Source organism: Monodon monoceros, unplaced genomic scaffold, assembly GCF_005190385.1.
Source record: "Monodon monoceros isolate NGI ecotype Baffin Bay Population unplaced genomic scaffold, NGI_Narwhal_1 Super_Scaffold_22, whole genome shotgun sequence".
In the NCBI taxonomy this organism is placed as follows: Eukaryota; Metazoa; Chordata; class Mammalia; order Artiodactyla; family Monodontidae; genus Monodon; species Monodon monoceros.
In genome coordinates, this window is record NW_021703779.1 from 84,399,940 (window position 1) to 84,423,924 (window position 23,985).

Below are 23,985 nucleotides of genomic sequence, written 5' to 3' on the forward strand. Positions count from 1 at the left end.
AACATAGGCAGAACACTCTATGACATAAATCACAGCAAGATCCTTTTTGACCCACCTCCTAGAGAAATGGAAATAAAAACAAAAATAAACAAATGGGACCTAATGAAACTTCAAAGCTTTTGCTCAGCAAAGGAAACCAGAAACAAGACCAAAAGACAACCCTCAGAATCGGAGAAAATATTTTCCAATGAAGCAACTGACAAAGGATTACTCTCCAAAATTTACAAGCAGCTCATGCAGCTCGATAACAAAAAAACAAACAACCGAATCCAAAAATGGGCAGAAGATCTAAATAGACATTTCTCCAAAGAAGATATACAGATTGCCAACAAATGCATGAAAGAATGCTCAACATCATTAATCATTAGAGAAATGCAAGTCAAAACTGCAATGAGATAACATCTCACACCGGTCAGAATGGCTTTCATCAAAAAATCTAGAAACTATAAATGCTGGAGAGGGTGTGGAGAAAAGGGACCACTCTTGCACTGTTGGTGGGAATGTAAATTGATACAGTCACTGCAGAGAACAGTGTGGAGGTTCCTTAAAAAACTACAAATAGAACTACCATATGACCCAGCAATCCCACTACTGGGCATATACCCTGAGAAAACCATAATTCAAAAAGACTCATGTACCACAATGTTCATTGCAGCTCTATTTACAATAGCCAGGATATGGAAAAAACCTAAGTGCCCATCAACAGATGAATGGATAAAGAAGATGTGGCACATATATACAATGGAATATTACCCAGCCATAAAAAGAAACGAAATTGAGTTATTTGTGGTGAGGTGGATGGACCTAGAGTCTGTCATACAGAGTGAAGTATGTCAGAAAGAGAAAAACTAGTACTGTATGCTAACACATATATATGGAATCTAAGATAAAAAAAAAGTCATGAAGACCCTAGGAGTAAGATGGGAATAAAGACACCAACCTACTAGAGCATGGGCTTGAGGATATGGGGAGGGGGAAGGGTAAGCTGTCACAGAGTGAGAGAGTTGCATGGACATATATACACTACCAAACGTAAAATAGATAGCTAGTGGGAAGTAGCCGCATAGCACAGGGAGATCAGCTAGGTGGTTTGTGACCACCTAGAGGGGTGGCATAGGGAGGGTGGGAGAGAGGGAGATGCAAGAGGGAAGAGATATGGGAATATATGTATATGTATAACTGATTCACTTTGTTATAAAGCAGAAACTAACACACCATTGTAAAGCAATTATACTCCAATAAAGATGTTAAAAGAAAAATAAAATAAATAAATACCAGTCTCTGCCCTCAAAGATGTCCCACCTAGTGTAGAAAGCAAAATAGTATATAAGACATTCCAATGCTATGGGATATTGCTATATTCAATTATGCACAATCTTCTATAGAAGCAAAGAAGAGGAAATGCCTAACTTCGTGGGGTGGGGGATGAGGAAGAGTTCAGGAGGAGAGCATAATCGGAGACCATTTTACAGAGAAGGTGACCTTTGAGCTGAATCTTAAAGACTACTTAGATATCAATCAGCTAGTCCAGGGGAGAAAGCATGGAGATGTGAAGATGTATATTTGGATTATAGAAAGCAATTAAGTGTGACTAGATCATAGGATATGTACAACGATGTAGTAGAAAATGAGGCCTGAAGGAGAGACAGAAACCATGTCTTCAAACCATGCCAAAGACAATGAGGAGCCATCAAAGATCTATAAGCAAGAGAGTGAAATGATCAGATTTACCTTTTGCTAAAGCCATGATGGTTTCAACTGGGAGGAAGAAAGTTTGGAGGAAGGGAATTATAATAGGAAGCTTTTGCAATGGTCCAGGTAAGAGATTATAAAGACATGGATTAGGAAAATGACGACAAAATTGGATAGAAACGATTGCATCGGAAACAGCAAAAAGTAGAATTAGTAAATCTTGGTAATTTGTTGGCTATGAAATGTGAGAGAGTGGGAGGATTCAGAGCTAATACCAAATGCCCCGTGGCAGCCTTCAACCATCAGATTTGAATGGTGGCATTGCTTGGCTGTGGCGGCATGGGTGCCCCCTCATTACCCCCGGCCTGGCAGCTCTACCTCAAGGACCACTGCATCTCCACATTTAGGAACTGGCCCTTCTTGGAAGGCTGCGCCTGTACCCTGGAGCGGATGGCCATGGCTGGCTTCATCCACTGTCCCCTGAGAACAAGCCTGACTTGGCTCAGTGTTTCTTCTGCTTCAAGGAGTTGGAAGGCTGGGAGCCAGATGACTACTCTATTGAAGAACATAAAAAGCATTCATCTGGTTGTGCTTTCCTTTCTGTCAAGAAGCAGTTTGAAGAATTAACCCTCAGCGAATTTTTGAAACTGGATAAAGAAAGAGCCAAGAACAAAATTGCAAAGGAAACCAACAATAAGCAGGAAGAATTTGAAGAAACTGCAAAGAAAGTCCGCTGTGCCATTGAGCAGCTGGCTGCCTCGGGACTACTCCACTGTCACTGCCCCACAGCGACACAGACACATCATTTCCAAGGCACAGCCCTCAGCGTTACCAGCTTTTCTCTGGGGCCTCTTAACTGTGCCTTAGGAAAGGAGAACGTAAACATTTTGAAATTAGAATATTTAAACTGTATTTTTGGTATTTTTCTTGAAGGTGGTGCCAGGGACTACTTTTGTTGTACAGCTAGTGCTAAGTACAGTGACTGAGTCTCTCTTAAAAAATAAAAAAAAGCAAGAGAGAGACAGAAAGAATGTTTAGGTTTCTGGCTTGCACTAGGTGAATGAGACTGGGAACGCTGAAAGAGGTTCAGGTTTGTAGAAGACTGTGAACTTGACTAGGGATAGGATGAGTTTAAATGATCTCCAGAATATATGGTGGAAACATAGAAAGAGCTGGAGATATATGCTCAGAGCTCAGTAAAGGGACCTGAGTTAGATAAATTTAGGACTAGAATAAGAAAGGAAAAATGTGGGTAGATTCAAGCATTTTAAGTGACAAGACCTGAATTATGGGAAAGAGGACAGCAAAATAAATGTGTCAGGGAAACAATGCAAATTTAGTACACAGTATTTATAGAACATGAACAGACTATGTTTGTAGAAATTCTTGTTCTCTAAGGTATCAAAGAGTAAATATGTACACTATAAGAGTCCTTATTTTAAAAGAAGCTTTAACAAAAAAATGAAATAAAAGATGCCAACGTGTTTTTGCAATGTTGAATACAAAGTGCTAAGTATTTTTCTAATAAACTGCTCTTAAATCCACCTATCCCTGCTCCATAAACAGTTATTTTCACCATCTGCCAGCAGCAGTCCCTCCCCTTATAAATCTCTCTTCATTTATTTTTCTCATGCTCAAAAATTGCAGAACAAGTGAGAGAAGGTGGAGCATAACTGCTATGAGCTATTAGAATGAGTGACAGAGCCCAAAAATGGAAACATAAATTTTGACAAACTCCCTCAGCAACTATATACTCCTAAGGGTGTCAGGGACATATCCAGCATGCTTCATCTAGGACTCTTTTTTTCTCCTTTTTCAGAAATTGACCAAGTTCTGATGCAAATATGAAAGCATTGGAAATGCAGTAAAAAAGTAGCAAAGATGTGGCACCTTTCAGGATTTGCCTGAAAGAGAAATAGACTGGAGCAGCGGTCTCCAACATTTTCGGCACCAGGGACCGGTTTTGTGGAAGAAAATTTTTCACACACCAGTGGGGGGATAGTTTCAGGATGATTCAATCACATTACATTTATTGTGTACTTTATTTCTATCATTATTACATTGTAATATATAATGAAATAATTATACAACTCACCATAATGCAGAATCAGTGGGAGCCCTGAACTTGTTTTCAATTGCCAGTCACTGACAGGGTTTTTGTTGTTGTTGTTGTTTATAAATTTATTTTTGGCTGCATTGGGTGTTCGTAGCTGCATATGGGCTTTCTCTAGTTGTGGTGAGCAAGGGCTACTCTTCGTTGCAGTGCATGGGCTTCTCATTGTGGTGGCTTCTCTTGGTGCGGAGCACGGGCTCTAGGTGCATGGGCTTCAGTAGTTGTGGCTCGCAGGCTCCAGAGCACAGGCTCAGTAGTTATATCACACAGGCTTAGTTGTTCTGTGGCATGTGGTATCTTCCCAGACCAGGGCTCAAACCCATGTCCCCTGCATTGGCAGGCAGATTCTTAACCACTACACCACTAGGGAAGCCTGACAGGGTTTTGATATGAGTCTGCAAGCAATTTATTTATTATGGTCTCTGTGCAGTCAAACCTCTCTGCTAATGATAACCTGTATTTGCAGCCACTCCCCAGCACTAACATCACCCTCTCAGCTCCACCTCATATCATCAGGCATTAGATTCTCATAAGGAGCATGCAACCTAGATCCCTCACATGCACAGTTCACAGTAGTGTTCACACTCTTATGATGATCTAATGCTGCCACTGATCTGACAGGAGGTGAAGTTCAGGCGGTAATGTGAACAATGGGGAGCGGCTGTAAATACGGATGAAGCCTCGCTCGCTCACCTGCTGCTCACCTCCTGCTATGCAGCCCAGTTCCTAACAAGCCACTGACTGGTACCAGTCCATGGCCTGGGGGTTGGAGACCCCTGAACTAGAGAATTGACTTGCGTGATTCCCCTTACACAGTAAGTCAAATTCAAGGTCACAGGCTTAGAGAGTTAAGGATTGGCTGTAGGGCAATTGTAGTTTTTCACATGCCATAGAAGATCCCATGACTTGAACACCTCTACTCCCCACAATTTCACTTTATTTTCACCAAATCGTGGCCCCACTAAATTAACACTGCTGTGACACTAAAAGAGCTGATGTAAAATTTAAAAGATTTTAAACCTAAGAAAATCAACCACACATTTACCCAGATTTGAATTGTATTTTCTCTCTGATTCCCAAACTATAATTCTTTGTTCCTTTCCTTTCAGGATATTCATTTTGGTGTTGAATTCAGCAGCCTATACACTAAATTGTAAATCTACAATGAAGAGTCACCCTCAACAAAGATTGAAGATAAAATCATATGCATTCCCCATTTTTTCTCTCCTGTTTAAGAAAGTATCTCAAATACAAAAGCAAAACCTGATAAAAAATATAACAGGGAGATATTTCCTATGTTATTTAAATTACTGTGAATTTTAATTAGAAAAGTTACAAGTCCCCAGTATATAAATGGCTAACAACAACAACAACAAAAAATGAGGCAGTCTCATAAGAGAAAATGTAACTAACAAACAAATATACGGGAATATGTTCAATCTTGGAAGCAATCAGAAAAGTTTAACAAATCTATAATGAGGTAATATTTTTACCAATTTAATTTAGATTTTCTGACTTGCTCCTGGTTGGTTTCCTTCCACCACAGCTCAACTCCTGAAAGGCAACACAGATGTTAATTTCAACCTGGTTTGGTCTAGATACAAATGATGAAGATGGAAAAACACACATTCTGATTTTTCCCCAAGTCCTATGTCGCCTAAAGATAACCCTGGACCCAGAAGCCCCCAAGATATAGATACAAAACACCTGCCATCTGCTCTCAGTTATCTTGTGCTTTCTTTACTTGAGTACCTCAGCACAGCCAATCACCTGCAGCATGGTGTTCACTGAGGTTCTTAATGCTGATTTTGTGGCCCTGTGCCAGTTAAGAAAATGCCTTCTGAATCCTCACAGAAAGAAATTTTCTTCAGCCTGATCTTCATGTTGGGTATATTTTATCATATTCTAAGTCATTGAAAAATGAAGCATGAATTTCGTAAACTGACTACTAACCTTCTAGTTCCTCAACCATGTTGGATATGAAAAAATTTACTTAAGTTTCTAAGTACAATGAATCAGTGGCAGCCTGGCAAATCACCCAAATGTCTATAGACTCTGTTACCAAGCCTTCCCCTAGAGCTGCAGGGTTAATTCAGAAATAGAAGAGCCCCACCCTGTCAGAAATCAGCAGGCAGGCTACAATGAGGAAAACAAATGTTTGAAGGACCAGCCTGCCTGGATTTTATTCTCAGCTGCAGCATCTCTTCACTGTGCATTTCTCTTCCCTATGACAGTGAGATCTCGCCATATAGCATTTAGAGAGCATCAGATAAAAGATGTTATTTAAGGGAAGTTAGTATTACTATTAGAGCTACTGTTGTGTCTTTCCCAGCATCAGTGTCTGAGGAGAAAGATGCTTTAGTCACAAAAAGGAGGGGAAAGATAACTGCATATAGCTCCGCTGAAGCTGCTTAGAGAGGGTGAGAGACAGATAGACAAAGACAAGATTTCTCATTACTAAAGGTAAGTGCTTAGAGTAGTGGATGCCAATGTTTTGAAATATGTGGATCTCTTTTAAACTTAAAAAAATTCTCTCTCTCTCTCAATTTCTTTCAGTCTCTCTTTCACACTCACACACACATACACACACACACACAAACACACACACAAACATGAGAGTCATATATTTAGGATATGTTCATTGAGAAAATGCTCAACAACAAAAACCTACAATAAATTCAGCAACACTTATAAATAAGCTTATATTTTATTCATCATAGCAACATCTACATACATTTATATATCTATATATATATATATTTTTTTACATCTTTATTGGAGTATAATTGCTTTACAATGGTGTGTTCGTTTCTCCTTTATAACAAAGTGAATCAGTTATACATAAACATATGTTCCCATATCTCTTCCCTCTTGCGTCTCCCTCCCTCACACCCTCTCTATCCCACCCCGCCAGGTGGTCACAAAGCACTCACCTGATCTCCCTGAGCTATGCAGCTGCTTCCCACTAGCTATCTACCTTACGTTTGGTAGTGTATATATGTCCATGTCTCTCTCTCGCGTTGTCACAGCTTACCCTTCCCCCTCCCCATATCCTCAAGTCCATTCTCTAGTAGGTCTGTGTCTTTATTCCTGTCTTACCCCAAAGTTCTTCAAGACATGTTTTTTCTTAAATTCCATATATATGTGTTAGCATACGGTATTTGTCTTTCTCTTTCTGACTTACTTCACTCTGTATGACAGACTCTAGGTCCATCCACCTCATTAAAAAGAGCTCAATTTCGTTTCTTTTTATGGCTGAGTAATATTCCATTGTATATATGTACCACATCTTCTTTATCCATTCATCCAATGATGGACACTTACGTTACTTCCATCTCCTGGCTATTGTAAATAGAACTGCAATGAACATTTTAGTACATAACTCTCTTTGAATTATGGTTTTCTCAGGGTATATGCCCAGTAGTGGGATTGCTGGGTCGTATGGTAGTTCGATTTGTAGTTTTTGAAGGAACCTCCATACTGTTCCCCATAGTGGCTGTACCAATTCACATTCCCACCAACAGTGCAAGAGTGTTCCTTTTTATCCACACCCTCTCCAGCATTTATTCTTTCTAGATTTTTTGATGATGGACATTCTGACTGGTGTGAGATGATATCTCATTGTAGTTTTGATTTGTATTTCTCTAATGATTAATGATGTTGAGCATTCATTCATATGCTTGTTGGCAGTTTGTATATCTTCTTTGGAGAAATGTCTATTTAGGCCTTCTGCCCATTTTTGGATTGGGTTGTTTGTTTATTTGTTATTGAGCTGTATGAGCGGCTTATAAATTTTGGAGATTAATCCTTTGTCAGTTGCTTCATTTGCAAATACTTTCTTCCATTCTGAGGGTTGTCTTTTGGTCTTGTTTATGGTTTCCTTTGCTGTGCAAAAGCTTTGAAGTTTCATTCAGTCCCATCTGTTTATTTTTGATTTTATTTCCATTTCTCTAGGAGGTGGGTCCAAAAGGATCTTGCTGTGATTTATGTCATAGAGTGTTCTGCCTATGTTTTCCTCTAAGAGTTTGATAGTTTCTGGCCTTACATTTAGGTCTTTAATCCATTTTGAGCTTATTTTTGTTTATGGTGTTAGGGAGTGTTCTAATTTCATACTTTTACATGTACCTGTCCAGTTTTCCCAGCACCACTTATTGAAGAGGCTGTCCTTTCTCCACTGTACATTCCTGCCTCCTTTACCAAAGATAAGGTTTCCATATGTGCGTGGGTTTATCTCTGGGCTTTCTATCCTGTTCCATTGATCTATCTTATTGTTTTTGTGCCAGTACCGTATTGTCTTGATTACTGTAGCTTTGTAGTATCATCTGAAGTCAGGAAGCCTGATTACTCCAGCTCCGTTTTTCATTCTCAAGATTGCTTTGGCTATTCAGGGTCTTTTGTGCTCCATACAAATTGTGAAATGTTTTGTTCTAGTTCTGTGAAAAATGCCAGTGGTAGTTTGATAGGGGTTGCATTAAATCTGTAGGTTGCTTTGGGTAGTAGAGTCATTTTCACAATGTTGATTCTTCTAATCCAAGAACATGGTGTATCTCTCCATCTATTTGTATCATCTTTAATTTCTTTCATCAGTATCTTATAATTTTCTACATACAGGTCTTTTGTCTCCTTAGGTAGGTTTATTCCTAGATATTTTATTCTTTTTCTTGCAATGGTAAATGGGAGTGTTTCCTTGATTTCACTTTCAGACTTTTCATCATTAGTGTATCGGAATGCCAGAGATTTCTGTGCATTAATTTTGTATCCTGCTGCTTTACCAAATTCATTGATTAGCTCTAGTAATTTTCTGGTGGTATCTTTAGGATTCTCTATGTATAGTATTATGTCACCTGCAAACAGTGACAGCTTTACTTCCTCTTTTCCGATTTGGATTCCTTTTATTTCCTTCTCTTCTCTGATTGCTGTGGCTAAAGCTTCCAAAACTATGTTGAATAAGAGTGGTGAGAGTGGGCAACCTTGTCTTGTTTCTGATCTTAGTGGAAATGCTTTCAATTTTTCACCATTGAGGACAATGTTGGCTGTGGGTTTGTCATATATGGCCTTTATTATGTTGAGGAAAGTTTCCTCTATGCCTACTTTCTGCAGGGTTTTTATCATAAATGGGTGTTGAATTCGTCAAAAGCTTTCTCTGAATCTATTGAGAGGAACATATGGTTTTTCTCCTTCAATTTGTTAATATGGTTTATCACATTGATTGATTTCCATATATTGAAGAATCCTTGCATTCCTGGAATAAACCCCACTTGATGATGGTGTATGATCCTTTTAATTTACTGTTGGATTCCGTTTGCTAGTATTTTGTTGAGGATTTTTGCATCTATGTTCATCAGTGATATTGGCCTGTAGTTTTCTTTCCTTCTGACATCCTTGTCTGGTTTTGGTATCAAGGTGATGGTGGCCTCGTAGAATGAGTTTGGGAGTGTTCCTCCCTCTGCTATATTTTGGAAGACTTTGAGAAGGATAGGTATTACCTCTTCTCTGAATGTTTGATAGAATTTGCCTGTGAAGCCATCTGGTCCTGGGCTTTTTTTTGTTGGAAGATTTTTAATCACAGTTTCAATTTCAGTGCTTGTGATTAGTCTGTTCATATTTTCTATTTCTTCCTGATTCAGTCTTGGCAGGTTGTGCATTTCTAAAACTTTGTCCATTTCTTCTAGGTTGTCCATTTTATTGGCATAGAGTTGCTGGTAGTAATCTCTCATGATCTTTTGTATTTCTACAGTGTCAGTTGTTACTTCTCCTTTTTTGTTTCTAATTCTATTGATTTGATTCTTCTCCCTTCTTTCCTTGATGAGTCTGGCTAGTGCTTTATCAATTTTATCTTCTCAAAGAACTAACTTTTAGTTTTATTGATTTTTGCTACCGTTTCCTTCATTTCTTTTTCATTTATTTCTGATCTGATTTATATGATTTCTTTCCTTCTGCTAACTATGGGGATTTTTGTTCTTCTTTCTCTAATTGCTTTAGGTGCAAGTTTAGGTTGTTTATTCGAGATGTTTCCTGTTTCTTAAGGTAGGATTGTATTGCTATAGACTTCCCTCTTAGAACTGCTTTTGCTGCATCCCATAGGTTTTGGGTCGTCATGTCTCCACTGTCATTTGTTTCTAGGTATTTTTTAATTTCCTCTTTGATTTCAACAGTGATCACTCCGTTATTAAGTAGTGTATTCTTTAGCTTCCATGTGTTTGTATTTTTTACATATCTTTTCCTGTAATTGATATCTAGTCTCATAGTGTTGTGGTCGGAAAAGATACTTGATAGAATTTCAACTGTCTTAAGTTTACCAAGGCTTGATTTGTGACCCAGGATATGATCTATCCTGGAGAATGTTCCAAGGGCACTTGAGAAAAAAGTGTACTCTGTTGTTTTTGGATGGAATGTCCTATAAATATCAATTATGTCCATCTTGTTTAATGTATCATTTAAAGCTTGTGTTTCCTTATTTATTTTCATTTTGGATAATCTGTCGATTGGTGAAAGTGGGGTGTTAAAATCCCATATTATGATTCTGTTACTGTCGATTTCCCCTTTTATGGCTATTAGTATTTGCTTTATGTATTGAAGTACTCCTATGTTGGTTGCATAAATATTTACAATTGTTATATCTTCTTCTTGGATCGATCCCTTGATCATTATGTAGTGTCCTTCTTTGTCTCTTCTAATAGTCTTTATTTTAAAGTCTATTTTGCCTGATATGAGAATTGCTACTCCAGATTTCTTTTGGTTTCCATTTACATGGAATATCTTTTCCTTCCCCTTACTTTCAGTCTGTATGTGTCTCTAGGTCTGCAGTGGATGTCTTGTAGACAGCATATATAAGGGTCTTGTTTTTGTATCCATTCAGCCAATCTGTGTCTTTTGGTGGGAGTATTTAGTCCACTTACATTTAAGGTAATTATCAATATGTATGTTCCTATTCCCATTTCCTTAATTGTTTTTGGTTCGTTATTGTAAGTCTTTTCCTTCTTTTGTGTTTCTTGCCCAGAGAAGTTCCTTTAGCATTTGTTGTAAAGCTGGTTTGGTGGTGCTGAACTCTCTCTGCTTTGGCTTTTCACTAAAGATTTTAATTTCTCCATCAAATCTGAATGAGATCCTTGCTGGGTAGACTAATCTTGGTTGCAGATTTTTCTCCTTTATCACTTTAAATATGTCCTGCCTGTCCCTTCTGGCTTGCACAGTTTCTGCTGAAAGATCAGCGGTTAACCTTATGGGGATTCCCTTGTGTGTTATTTGTTGTTTTTCCCTTGCTGCTTTTAATATATTTTCTTTGTATTTAATTTTTGACAGTTTGATGAATATGTGTCTTGGCATATTTCTCCTTGGATTTTTCTTGTATGGGAATCTCTGTGCTTCCTGGACTTGGTTAACTATTTCCTTTCCCATATTAGGGAAGTTTTCAACTATAATCTCTTCAAATATTTTCTCAGTCCCTTTCTTTTTCTCTTCTTCTTCTGGGACCCCTATAATTCGAATGTTGGAGCATTTAATGTTGTACCAGAAGTCTCTGAGACTGTCCTCAGTTCTTTTCATTCTTTTTTCTTTATTCTGCCCTGCAGTAGTTATTTCCACTATTTTATCTTCCAGGTCACTTATCCATTCTTCTGCCTCAGTTATTCTGCTATTGATCCCATCTTGAGTGTCTTTAATTTCATTTATTGTGTTGTTCATCGTTGTTTGTTTCAGCTTTATTTCTTCTAGGTCCTTGTTAAATGTTTCTTGCATTTTGTCTATTCTATTTCCAAGATTTTGGATCATCTTTACTATAATTATTCTGAATTCTTTTTTTAGGTAGACTGCCTATTTCCTCATCATTTGTTAGGTCTGGTGGGATTTTATCTTGCTCCTTCATCTGCGGTGTGTTTTTCTGTCTTCTCATTTTGCTTATCTTACTGTGTTTGGGGTCTCCTTTTTGCAGCCTGCAGGTTCGTAGTTCCCGTTGTTCTTGGTGTCTGTCCCCAGTGGCTAAGTTTGGTTCAGTGGGTTGTGTAGGCTTCCTGGTGGAGGGGACTAGTACCTGTGTTCTGGTGGATGAGGCTGCATCTTGTCTTTCTGGTGGGCAGGTGCACGTCTGGTGGTGTGCTTTGGGGTGTCTGTGGACTTATGATTTTAGGCAGCCTCTCTGCTAATCAGTGGGGTTGTGTTCCTGTCTTGCTAGTTGTTTGGCATCGGGTGTCCAGCACTGTAGCTTGCTGGTCATTGAGTGAAGCTGGGTGCTGGTGTTGAGATGTAGATCTCTGGGAGATTTTCACCATTTGTTATGTGGAGCTGGGAGGTGTCTTGTGGTCCAGGGTCCTGAAGTTGGCTCTCCCACCTCAGAGGCACAGCACTGACTCCTGTCTGGAGCACCAATATCCTTTCATCCACACAATAACGTGGCTGCAGTTGGAGGCCTCAGTTTCTTACCACATGGATCTCTCCTTAGGGCTGCTTGAGTGTCCTCATGACATGGCATCTGGCTTACTCCAGGATGAGTGATAGTCAACCAAAATTTTTGGAGCAGCTGCTAGATGCCTGACCCTGTTTGGCGTTCAGCAGTGATCAAGACAGGAAGAGTCCAGCTTTCATGAAACATGTAGTGGGGAGGAGAGATGGGTGCAACTTGGGTTAGGGATTTCATCTTGCTGGGCCTCTGTTTTCTCATCCGGCCCACCGTCCCCACGACTGTCGCGACCTCGGCCAACGGGGCCCCTCCAGATCCGGTAGCCTCAGTAAGGCCGCCTTCCCCTCGGGCTCCGGGACAGTTCAGAGACGGCGGAGGGAAGAGACCCTGAGCTTCGGGAGTTCATGTACATACATTTGTGAAACATTAGTACATGGATATCCAAAGTACATTATTTATTTGTTTTAGAAGCAATGTTTGTTGGGCATATGTATTCTTACATTTCTTGCTATAACTCCATGCCACCCCAAGTCAAGAACCATTGATTTAGAGTATATTGTTTAAAGTCCCAGGCAACCAAAGGTTGTGGGGCAAGCTCCTGGGAGCCACATACCCACATTCTAGTAGATAGTAATCCAGGGCCTAGCAGCACTAGGGTTTCATATATTGTATAGTTCTCTTTTAAATACAAAATAAATAAAATTTATTCACCATCGATGATTACTTAAAAGAGCACAAGCCAAACAACAGGAGACCCACTGCTATCTTTCTTGAGTAAAAGCTTCAGCTAGGCCTTTGTGCCTTTCATAACAATATAAAGTGTACTTTTTAACGATTTCTGTATTATGACTCAGACTAAATCTGGTGACATTCTTGTAAGAAACCATCTAGTGTTTCCAATATCATCTTGTTTAATTCATGCAGCTGTCACTGTATACTCCCTTTATGCCCCTGAGAAGAAGAAGGTATTAGGAAAAGCAATTAGGGCCTTAGCTTTTTCTCTAAATCATATCCTGGGAACTTAAACAACCCACGTTGCATTTTCACTGTTTCATTGCACAGCTCCAATTTTAACATGATTTCCTGTAGTGGACCTCCAGAAGAATTGTAGCAGACATCAAGCATTTGGGACACTGGGTATTGCCCCATAGGCCAGACAAATCCACAGGTAGACAAGGAAAACAATGGTAAAAACCACAAAAGCATAGTCTGGTGGTTCTTGAGCTTCTTTTCAGAGATTGTAATGCTCTCTATGCCAACTATTCTTTATTTATTGTTTATCAATCAACATATGCGTTCATTTTACAAACACATTAAAGAGCTTTCAAACAAATGCAAAATACAGGAAAATGACACAAACAGATGAGATAGCAAGAGGGACATCTTCATCATAGAGTTCTGTGCTGGAAGGCTTTGCTGAAGTGATGGGATGCAAAGGAGTATTTGAAGCTTTGTCGTATGAAAATTTCAGCTTTTTATATTTCAACTGCAATTGCAATCCCACCCCCTAAAAAAATCACATCCTCTATTGGCATGTACTGAAGAAGGTTTTAATTTTTTTTTTGCTCATATTTTTAACTGTAACAGGTCTGGCTAGGAAGTGAAAAGAAAGTATGTTGGCATCTAATGGCAGCTCAGGGAGTGAAGTATCTTGAGCAGGAGTATACCTAGATGGAAAGAAAAGCAAAATGTTGGGAAAGATAAGCTGGTTAGATGGGTGCAGTCCTTTACCTGTCCTCCCAAACAGATTGCTACTTGTACACATCTGCTCTGATTCAAGTCCTTACTTTGACTTTTAAAATCACTTGACTGCCTTAAAGTCAGAAAGAGAAAAACAAATATCATATATTAATGCTTATATGTGGAATCAGAAAAAATTGGTATAGATGATCTTATTTGCAAAGCAGAAATAGAGACACAGACATAGAGAACAAATGTATGGATGCCAAGGGGGAAGGGGGGGTGGGAGGAATTGGGAGATTGGGACTGACATATATACACTATTGATACTATGTATAAAATAGATAACTAATGAACCTACTGTATAGCACAGGGAACTCTACTCAGTGCTCTGTGGTGACCTAAATGGGAAGGAAATCCAAAAATGAGGTGATATATGTATACGCATAGCTGATTCACTTTGCTGTACAGCAGAAACTAGCCCATCATTGTAAAGCAGCTATACTCCAATAATTTTTTAAAATACATTATCATCCTCTCTTAACAGCAGCTTGCAAATAATGGGCTAGGTGGTGGACACTCCCTAGGGTAACCCCCCCACCCCCCCATGTGTAATCCCTTGTGCAATCCCCTCCCTTTGAGTGTGCAGTAAAAACCTGCAAACTTCTTCTAACCAATAAAATATGACAAAGGTGATGAGATGTCATGCCCTCCTGTGATCTTTTATATAATAGGGCAAAGGTGAAGGGATTTTTCAGATGTAATTAGGTGTCTAATTGACTTTTAATTAATCAAAGGGAGATTATCCTAGTTTGAACTGAACCCTTTAAAAGAGAGTTTAGGCCTTCCCTTATATGGGAGGTTCCAAGCAGCAGAGATTCTCTCTCTATTACAGCCTTTGAAGAAGCAAGCTGCCATGAATTCCACAGCCTCAGGGTACTAGATTCCATCAACTACCTGAATGGGCTTAGAAGCCTAGTTAAACTTCAAGATGAGAATGCAGTCTGGCCGACATTGACTGCAGCCTTGTGAGACCCTGAACAAAGGATACAGCTAAGCTCTGCCCAGCCTCCTGACACATCAACATGGTGAAATAATGAATGTGTGATGTTTTAATGGGCTAAGTTTGAAACTCTTTTATGCCGCAATAGAACAGTAATACAGGAGAACACATTTATTTTCCTCAGTTTTCTAAGGAAGTCCTAGGAGGACATGTAGACCCAATGACAAATGTGATCAAGTGGAAAGAGTAGTAAATGAGGCATGAAGGCCCGGTTCAAATCCTGGCTAGCTTGATCTGGAGCAAGATACTCAACCCCTTTGAGCTTGTAAGGTCATCTGCCAAATGGAATTGATGTAACCTGCCTAATTCTTCTTGCAAGGTTCTGAGGGAGGACTTTGAAAACTGCAAAATGCTGAGCTCATATTATATGGCACTTACCATGTTCCAAGTAGTATTCTAATTTTCCTGTGTGTATTAAATCACGTAATCCTCAAACAACCCTATAAAGTAGATACATTTTATGATCATTATCTCCATTTGATAGATGAAAGAAATGAGATACATAGAGGTGAAAAATCTTGCCCAAGATCACACAACTGTTAGTAAGAACAAGCCTTTAAACCCAGGCAGTGTGGTTCCAGGTTCTTTCCTCTTAATTATTGCACTGTGTTGCCTCTTGAAGCTTTAATAAGTGCAGGAAATCCACTCCTTCTGAAGCAAGCTGAGCCTTGATGCCAACATATTCTGAAAGAGATTCAAGATCCTCAGATGAGAGTTATCCCTATAAGCCTCTGCTTTGATTCATTCTTCCAGATTTGTTATCTTGGTTTTTCTAACACAACCACATATATTTTTTTCAAAAGAAATTCACCAGGAAGCAACAATCCTCTTTCTCTTCCATAAAGCGCATTGGCACCATCCACAGTGCTCAGTCCCACTTTTTCATACACACCACCACCTCCTTCTACTGTTTCCCATTATTACTTAGCTGAGACCACATGAACATCCGCTTACAACAAACACAATTTATCTTCAAATACAGATTTGCATAAAAACCAAGCATAAAGGGAACAGAAACATTTTTTACTGAATTGCTTTTAGGTATACTGCATGATTTCCATTATGTATACTGCCTGCTTTCGCAAATCTCTAGGCATGTAGGATCAATTCTTAATTTATCAGAAGAACACCAGAGCTAGAGAAAGCCTTGCTTAAAGGATCATATGGTACAATCCCATAATTTGGGAAGATTATCTTTTTACATTTAAATCTTGCTGAAGTTAAAAGAAAATATCTTACCTCCTTTAAAGGAACATTATAGTTCTTAAGCTAGTATTTAAAAGTTCCTCTTGAAGCAAACTGAAATCTCCTCTGCATCAATTTAAGCAAAGCAAGGTTCTATTCAAGCTTCAGAAACAGCTAAAAAAACTTTCTAAACCATTCCCTGGTACCCCTAGATTAAATTAGCACCTTAACCCTTCAGCATTCTGGGTACACATACTTTTATTATGCTGTTTATATAATAATGCTGGTGTTTATTTATACATCTGCCACCACCCCAACAGAGAGTCCTTGAGGGCAGGGGCAACGTTCTACTTATCTTTGTGTACCTCACACTTGGCAGAGTGACTAGCACATGTTAGAAAGTTGAAAGAAAAATTTGAATTAATGAATGACTAAATGAAGTAAATTTCATACTGTTCCATCTGTGAGCAAAGAACTGAGCAGCTTCCTATTCATAAAACCTTTCTTACAAAGACCAATATTAGCTCTCTCCTTTTGTCTATTGCTCATTAAACAAACTCAAATTCTTTCCTGTCCATAGGACATATTTTTCCAATCTGTAAGCCAAAGTTTCCTTGACTCTCTCCGTATCTATTTCAGTGGAATGATCAAGATCAGAATCATAGTGCTATATACATCAATAACTGTTTAAATGCACTTCCCATTTATATAATCAAGATCATAATCATTGTGTTATACACACTGATAACTGTATTTAAATGTAGTTCCCTTTATGCAATTAGATTCCTTCCAAAATTTGGCTGTGAATTGAGTTATCACAAATCCATTTCTATATAAAATTCACCAGGGCAGCTTATTATTTGGAGAGTATCCAAATAATTTTAAAAGTTAAAAAAGTTTTTTTTTAATATGAGTAATCTTCCTCTAGTTATATTTCCCAAAGAGGCAGTACAGTGTAATGGGATTCACATTCGATTTGAAATGAAAAGAACTGAGTTTAAAACCGGATCTTTCTGTATTCCCTCAGGCATTTCACTCACATTTTGGGGGTCTGTTTTCTCTTCTGTTAAATGGGGATTATACTAATAAATAACTCACAGGAGCATTTTAGGACCAAATACACTTATGATGTTTGTGAAAGGGCTGTATTCACTGTTAAACAAATATTTATGATAATTATAAGTAATAATAATAAATTTTATATGCAGTTTCCTTAAAGTTAGATTCCTCAATCTAATAGAAGTATCATTCTGTACATTTAACATATGTTGATTTATTTTTACCATGGCACTGTACTGCTTGTTCATATTTAGTGCGAGATCAACTATAACTCTCAGAACTTCATCTGTGATGCTTGGGACTATCCAGTCTTTTTCAACTCTGTATTAATGAATTTGAGTTTTCATATCCCTGTGATAGCTCATCCTTTTATTTTTTTCCCTAGTGAGATACATTTTTCTCTAATTCATCAAGGTAATTTTTAGTATTTCTCTCTGGCATCTATCAAAACACTCAGTAACAGGCACCCTAGAAATATATAGATAAGCCAACATTCTGCATATTCTTCCTCTATCTGGGAAGTAGATGTCTATGAGGGCTGTCTCCATAGTAGTGCCAAAGATACATGAATTGAGTGTACCTGAAACAGTATTTGGAGCTCTATTTTGGCAGAGGGAAGAGGGAGGCATCTTTCTCTGCTAGTGAACATAGCACAACCTTCTCAGACACACATAGAGGGGCCAAAGAAGCACCCAGGCATCTTTCAATAAGTGAGCCTTATTGGCAAATGAGCTTTTATCTGACTTTCATAAGCAGATGCTAAAAGGACCCACAACTGGAAAGCATACCAAGCCCTGGAATAATTCAAGAAAGAAGCTCAATGAACTACTTAGAGGAGGGTAGTGATCTGAGCTACAACGATTTATATATTATATAAAATGGGCTGTGCATTGCAAAAAGGACAAAAATAATGGCTTTGGGGTTCATGGTCAGGGACTGCTAAATAATAGCCCAGGATTTTAGCAGTGGGATTAAAGTGAAATGGATGGGTAAGCTTAGTTTTAAATAAATAAATGAGTGTCTATATTTAGTAGTCACTGCATCTATGACTAGAGAGGGAGGGGAAAAGTTAACGTTTAAGAAGAGTCCAGGGCTTCCCTGGTGACACAGTTGTTGAGAGTCCGCCTGCCGATGCAGGGGACACGGGTTCGTGCCCCGGTCCGGGAAGATCCCACATGCCGTGGAGCGGCTGGACCCATGAGCCATGGCTGCTGAGCCTGCGCGTCCGGAGCCTGTGCTCCGCAACGGGAGAGGCCATGGAAGTGAGAGGGCCGCGTACTGCAAAAAAAAAAAAAAAAAAAAAAAAAAATGAAGAAGAGTCCAAATAGCTTGAGGTAAAGCTAACAAATATTGGTGAGGAAAAGGGAAGGAAAAAGAAACATCAAGTCTTAATCAGTACATAATGGGTTCCATTTTGCCAACTCCCCCCTAGAAGAGTCTGCACAGAACTAACACTTGTTAAATGTGTGACTTAACATTGAAAGAAAAAGGCATTCCAGAAAACCGGAGCTCCTAGAGCCCAAAACAGCACTCAGACTTAAAAATAACAAGTGTTCAATAAAAATCCCTACATATGAGATTGAATATCAAAGATCCTAAGGTACAGAGATGTATTTGAGTATTGAGAACCCAAGTATAAAAAACAGAAAGTTAGAAACCATAAAATTGTGTCTAGGAATTGAATCAAAATTAATTGTTTCAAGACACTGTACTGGGCAAAATGGTAGTGGTGGTAATAAATAGATGAATAGGGCACACCCTTTGTCTTCAAATAGCCAAAAATCTATTTGGAACATTCATATAAAAATATCTAGCTTTCAAAGGGAAAAAGAGTATTGAAGATTCACTCTACTGTGTATTGAAACATACTCCCAAGCTATAATAATTTTTAAAATGTGGGTCTGATGTAAAAGCAAACAGACATGTCAATGAAAAGAAAAAGCAGAACATAAGTGTTTTGTTTTTGCTTTTATTTTTGTTTTTTTGGATATATACCCAGGAGTGGAATTGCTGGGTCATATGGTAGTTCTATTTATTAGGTTTTTGAGAAACCTCCATACTGTTTTCCACAGTGGCTGCACCAATTTACATTCCCACCAACAGTGTGTGAGGGGTCGCTTTTCTCCACATCCTTTCCAACAATTGTTATTTGTATTCTTTTTAATAATAACTATTCTGCAGGTGTGAGATGATATCTCATTGTGGTTTTGATTTGCATTTCTCTAATAATTAGCAATATTGAGCATCTTTTCATGTGCCTGTTGGCCATCTGCATTTCCTCTTTGGAAAAATGTCTATCTATTCAGTTCTTCTGCCTATTTTTTAATCAGGTTGTTTGTTTGTTCTGATGTTGAGCTTTATGAGCTTTTTATATATTTTGAATGTTAACCCCTTATCAGTGATATCATTTGCAAATATTTTCTCCCATTCAGTAGGTTGTCTTTTTTGTTTTATCGATGGTTTCCTTTGCTGTGCAAAAGGTTTAAAGTTTAATTAGTTTCCATTTGTTAATTTTTGCTTTTATTTCCTTTGTTTTGGGAGACAGATCCAAAAAAATATTGCTATGATTTATGTCAAAGAGTGTTCTGCCTATGTTTTCCTCTAGGAGTTATATGGTTTCCAGTCTTACATTTAGGTTTTTAATCCATTTTGAGTTTATGTTTGTATATGCTGTTAGAGAATGTTCTAATCTCATTCTTTTACATGTAGCTGTGCAGTTTTCCCAGTACCACTTATTGAAGAGACTGTCTTTTCTCCATTGTAAATTTTTTTGCCTCCTTTATCATAGATTAATTGATCATAAGCACATAGGTTTACCTCTGGGCTCACTATTCTGTTCCATTGATCTGTGTGTTTGTTTTTGTGCCAGTACCATACTGTTTTAATTACTGTAGCCTTGTAGTGTAATCTGAAGTCAGGGAGTGTGATTCCCTTGGTTCTGTCCTTCTTTCTCAAGATTGTTTTGGTTATTCTGGGTCTTTTGTATTTCCATACAGATTTTAAAATTACTTGTCCTAGTTCTGTGAAAAAAAAATGCCATTGGTATTTTTATAGGGACTGTAATGAATTTGTAGATTGCCTTGGATAGTATGGTCATACAACAAAAACACTAATTCAGAAAGATATATGCACCCCAATGTTCATAGCAGCATTATTTACAATTGCTGAGATATGGAAGCAATCTATGTATCCATCAACAGATGAATGGGTAAAGAAAATGTGGTGTATATATAAAATGGAATACAACTCAGTCATAAAAAGGAATGGAATTTTGCCATTTGGAATAACATGGATGGACTTGGAGGATATTATGCTAAGTGACATAAGTCAGACAAAGAAAGACAAATACTGTATGATCATTTACATGTAGAATCTAAAAAATACAAGAAACTAGTTAATATAACAAAAAAAATCACAGATATAGAGAACAAACTAGTGGTTACCAGTGAGGAGAGGGAAGAGGGGAAGGGCAATATAGGGATAGGGAATTAAGAGGTACAAACTATTATGTATAAAATAAGCTACAAGGATATATTGTACAACACAGGGAATATAGCCAATAGTTTATAATAACTATGAATAGAGTATAACCTTTAAATTTTGTGAATTACTATATTGTACACCTGTAATGTGTATAATACTGTACATCAACTATACTTCAATTAAAAAAAAAAAAGCACATAGATTCAGACTCTAGAGCCGAGATACATAAGAATCAAATAAAGAAATAAAGTACATCAAAAATTAGTTTAAAGGGAACTCCCTGGAGGTCAAGTTGTTGGGTCTTGTCACTTTCACTGCTGGGGCCTGGGTTCAGTCCCTGGTTGGGGAACTAAGATCCCACAAGCCTCAGGGTGTGGCAAAAAAAATTAGTTTTAAAAGTCCAGTGTTATTCTATAAAGACAGAATGTAAGTCATGTGAAAAAATTCTGTTTAAAACTTGCATCATACACCAACATAATTGATTAAAGCGTTAAATATTTTAAAACATTTTTAACTAGAAGAAAATATGTCAATGTTAACCTGTTTTCAGGATGAGGAAGAACTTACTGAGCTTAAGAAAAATAGAAGAAACCACAATGGAAAAGATTGAATAGATTTAACAACATTGAAAATTTTTAACTTCTCCATGAGAAGGGTTATGTAAAAAAACTCAAACAAACTGCACTATTTAAAAATATTTTCCAAGGGCTAATAATCCTTAATATACAAAGGGCTCATTTGAATAATAGAAACAACTACAGAAACCTTAATAAATTATTGGGCAGAGAACATTATCAGAAAATTTACAAAATAAAAGACTTTAATGACTGGTAAATATGGAAAAACATCCAAATTCACTGATACTCAGACAAATGTATAATAAAAAGACAGTATCTCTATCAAAATTCCAATGATATTCTTCAAAGAAATGGAAAAGCTGATCCTCAAATTCACATGGAATTGCAAAGGGCCATGAATAGCCAAAACAGACTTTTGAAAAAGAATGTTGGAGGGCTTACATCTCCTGACTTTGAAACTTATTATAAAGCTACAACAACTAAAACAGTATATTACTAGCATAAGGGCTGGCATGTGTAACAATGGGATAGAACAGCGAGCCCAGTAATAAACTTACATATATGGTCAACTAATTTTTGACAAGAGTACCAAGACCATTCAATGGGGAAAGGACAGTCTTTTCAACAAATGGTGCTGGTAAAACTGTATATACACATACAAAAGAATGAATTTGGACACTTACACCATATATAAAAATAACTCAAAGTGCATCAAAAATGTAAACTTAAGAGCTAGAACTATAAAAGTCCTAGAAGAAAACATTGGGGAAAATCCTCATGACATTGGAGTGGCAAAAATTTCATAGATGTGACACCAATAGCACAGGCAACAAAAGAAAAAATAGATATACTGACTTCATCAAAATCAAGAACTTTCATGCATCAAAGAAACTATAAAGAAAGCAAAAAGACGATCTAAATAATGAGAAAAATATTTGCAAATCATATATCTGATAAGGTACTAATATCCAGACTATACAAAGAATACCTAAAACTCAAAAACGAAACAACCCAATTCCAAAATTCATAAAGGATATGAATTGACATTTCTCCAAAGAAGATATATACAAATGGCCAATGAGTACATTAGAAAGGTGCTCAAAATCATCAGTCTTTAGGGGAATGCAAATCAAAACCACAATGAGATACCACTTCACAGCTACTAGGATAGCTTTATTTTTTAAAAAAGAAAGAAAGAAATATAATAAGTGTTGGTGAGAATGTGGAAAAGTTGAAACTCTCACACATTACTGGTGAGAATGTAACGTGATGCAGTCACTATGAAAAACAATTTGGCAGTTTGTCAGAGTTAAACATAGAATTACCATAAGATCCCAAAATTCCACTTCCAAGTATATAATCAAAAGAATTAAGAGGGCTTTCCTGGTGGCACAGTGGTTGGGGGTCCGCCTGCCGATGCAGGGGACATGGGTTCATGCCCCAGTCTGGAAGGATCTCACATGCCGCGGAGTGGCTGGGCCCGTGGGCCATGGCCGCTGAGCCTGCATGTCCAGGGCCTGTGTTCCGCAGCAGGAGAGGCCGCAGCAGTGAGAGGCCTGCATACCGCAAAAAAAAAAAAAAAAAAAGAATTAAGAGTAGGGACTTAAACAGATATTTGTATACCAACATTCATAACAATATTATTCACAATAGCCAAAAGGTGGAGAAAAAACAAGTGTCCATTGACAGATTACTCAGAATGTGGCATATACATACAATGGAATAGTAATTAGCCATAAAAAACAATGGAATTTTGATATGTGTTACAACATAGATGGACTTTGCAAACATTATGCTAAGTAAAATAAGACAGACACAGAAAGACAAATATTATGTAATTCCACTTATATGAGGTACCTAGAATAGGCAAATTCATGGAGATAAAAAGTAGGTAAAAGTTACCAGGAGCTGAGGGGGAGGGAAACATGGAAGTTATTTTTTAATGGGCAGAGTTTATGTTGGGGTTGATAAAAAGTTGGGGGGTGGATATAGTGGTGTTTGTTACACAACATTGTGAATATGTTTAATGCCGCTAAATTTTACACTTACGAATGTAAAAATGACAAATATTACACATATATTGCTACAATAAAAAAGACAATGATCTACCATTTTCCCAAATCAATGTATATGCAGGTCAGGTCTGTGCCCAGGAGTTCATAAACAATCTTATGGATTGTCTTTCCTGAGTTCCTCTCACTCTGCAAAGATTAAAAACAGTGGAAATATCTAGTGTTGAGAATAGTGATGGAGAAAAGGTATTCTCATACATTGTTTATAAGAATGTAAACTGGTACAATCCTTAGGAAAGGCAATTTGGAGATAGATGGAGAGAGATAGAGATAGAGGTAAATATAGGGACAGAAAGAGAGAAATATATATCTTCCACATTTCCTACAAAGAAATAAGAAAATATAATTATGTTAACAGTGTTTATTACTTAATAGTAGGACAATAGGTTGTTATTGTTTAAGTTGGATACTTTATTATACACTTCAAATTTTATATAATGAACGCTTATTGTCTGTATAATTATAAAAATATTCTAAGAAACATAGGAACAGGAAAAAAAATACAATTGACAATATAAATCATTTTTAAATGCCAGATGATTGAAAGAGACAATAAGTGCCTTAGAAAGTCAGCTTTCCTGGCCAGGGAAACCTTCTCAAAAGAGCTGGGTTATAACAGATTCCAATAAACTGAGAGAATGGCTGAAGACATCCTAGGTAGGCAG

The 23,985-nt window shown here is 37.6% G+C and overlaps 1 pseudogene; it reads left to right on the forward strand.

Moving 5' to 3' along the window:
* The first annotated feature begins 2,031 nt into the window (after positions 1-2,031).
* Positions 2,032-3,529, forward strand: LOC114905846 (annotated as a pseudogene).
* The last annotated feature ends 20,456 nt before the right edge of the window (positions 3,530-23,985 follow it).